Source organism: Heptranchias perlo, unplaced genomic scaffold (assembly GCF_035084215.1).
Source record: "Heptranchias perlo isolate sHepPer1 unplaced genomic scaffold, sHepPer1.hap1 HAP1_SCAFFOLD_1397, whole genome shotgun sequence".
Lineage (NCBI taxonomy): Eukaryota > Metazoa > Chordata > Chondrichthyes > Hexanchiformes > Hexanchidae > Heptranchias > Heptranchias perlo.
In genome coordinates, this window is record NW_027138643.1 from 20151 (window position 1) to 22500 (window position 2350).

A 2350-nucleotide genomic window follows, 5' to 3' on the forward strand; every position below is an offset into this window, starting at 1 on the left:
ACATTTTTAAAAAATTGGCAAATGATTAACCAGAATCCCAAAAGAATGCTCAGAGACCAAGTCCCAAAGGGGAAATGGTTAACCAGAAGCTGGGGGAAATGGTTAACCAAAAGTTGCAAAAATGATTAAAAGGGGTGAAATGATTAACCAGGAGGCTAAAGCAATGTGCCGCGGTGAAGTCTGAAAGAGGGAAAGGTTGACCAGAAAGCATTAAACAAAAGCGGCAACATTTTTTAAAAATTGGCAAATGATTAACCAGAATCCCAAAAGAATGCTCAGAGACTAAGTCCCAAAGGGGAAATGGTTAACCAGAAGCTGGGGGAAATGGTTAACCAAAAGTTGCAAAAATGATTAAAAGGGGTGAAATGATTAACCAGGAGGCTGAAGCAATGTGCCGCGGTGAAGTCTGAAAGAGGGAAAGGTTGACCAGAAAGCATTAAACAAAAGTGGCAACATTTTTTAAAAATTGGCAAATGATTAACCAGAATCCCAAAAGAATGCTCAGAGACTAAGTCCCAAAGGGGAAATGGTTAACCAGAAGCTGGGGGAAATGGTTAACCAAAAGTTGCAAAAATGATTAAAAGGGGTGAAATGATTAACCAGGAGGCTAAAGCAATGTGCCGCGGTGAAGTCTGAAAGAGGGAAAGGTTGACCAGAAAGCATTAAACAAAAGTGGCAACATTTTTAAAAAATTGGCAAATGATTAACCAGAATCCCAAAAGAATGCTCAGAGACTAAGTCCCAAAGGGGAAATGGTTAACCAGAAGCTGGGGGAAATGGTTAACCAAAAGTTGCAAAAATGATTAAAAGGGGTGAAATGATTAACCAGGAGGCTGGAGCAATGTGCCGCGGTGAAGTCTGAAAGAGGGAAAGGTTGACCAGAAAGCATTAAACAAAAGTGGCAACATTTTTTAAAAATTGGCAAATGATTAACCAGAATCCCAAAAGAATGCTCAGAGACTAAGTCCCAAAGGGGAAATGGTTAACCAGAAGCTGGGGGAAATGGTTAACCAAAAGTTGCAAAAATGATTAAAAGGGGTGAAATGATTAACCAGGAGGCTGAAGCAATGTGCCGCGGTGAAGTCTGAAAGAGGGAAAGGTTGACCAGAAAGCATTAAACAAAAGTGGCAACATTTTTTAAAAATTGGCAAATGATTAACCAGAATCCCAAAAGAATGCTCAGAGACTAAGTCCCAAAGGGGAAATGGTTAACCAGAAGCTGGGTGAAATGGTTAACCAAAAGTTGCAAAAATGATTAAAAGGGGTGAAATGATCAACCAGAAGTCGAAAATAATGTGCGGCGATGAAGTCCTAAGGGGCAAAAGTCACCCAGAAGGCAGGGAAATGATCAAACGAAAGCAGCCAAAAAATTATTAAAAGAGGGGAACTGATGAACCAAAAGATGAGAAACGGCCCGCAGAGACTAAGTCCAAAACGGGAACTGGTGAACCGGAAATGATTAACCAAAAACTAAGTCCGAAGAGGGAACTGGTAAACCAGAACTGAGTAACCCGATTTTTAAAATTAATTATAAATGGGGAAACGATTGAGCAAAAGGCGGAAATTAAGTCACAGGGACCATGTCCGAAAGGGCAAGAGGTTACCCCGTAGGGGGCATTCGTCAACTCAATCTGAAAACTTTGGAGGCAAATCTGACCAAAATGCGGAAATCGGACCACACCGCGAGGGGCGCCATTCGACGGGGCAGGGTTAGACGCGTCGAACGGTACCTGAAGGTCCCGGCTGCGACACGTGAGTCCGGAGATATGGCCAGTCAAAGTCTGATGGGAGGTACCGAAGCCGAAAAATCGAAACGCGTTTGCGGCGATTCGGTGTCAGAGAGTCGGTCACGAATTCAAATTCGTCCCGCTGATTCGCCAATTGCCAGCCGGTTCCGGGGGGATTGGCGGGGTACCTGCAGGATAGTAAGAGGTGGCATGTCGAGACTTAGCCTGTTTACCAGACTTGTGTCTAGCGCCTCCAGGTCTGCAGAGACCGACCCGGGCTGCCGCCCAACCGACTTTTAAGCCTTTTGGGAGTGGGAATTTTTCCCATTTTTCCCCATTTTTCGGGTTTTTTGGTCGGGCTTGAAAACGGCGGCCCCGAGGCCTCCCGGGGCTGGCGGGCTTCGGCTCCCTTGCGAGAGGGTCCGAATTCCACCCGTTTAAGCCCAGAAAGGAGTTCGGAAGTCAGTCGGTCGAGGGAACCCCTTCGGAAGTCCGACGGGGATGGATTCGGCCGGCGTTTCGGATCTCCGGTCAGAGGATTCCCCCCCTGGGCGGGGGGGTGCGAGTAGCTGCCGGCAAACGGTCCCTTGCACTTGTGGCACAAAAAGTCCGAGCACAGGTTA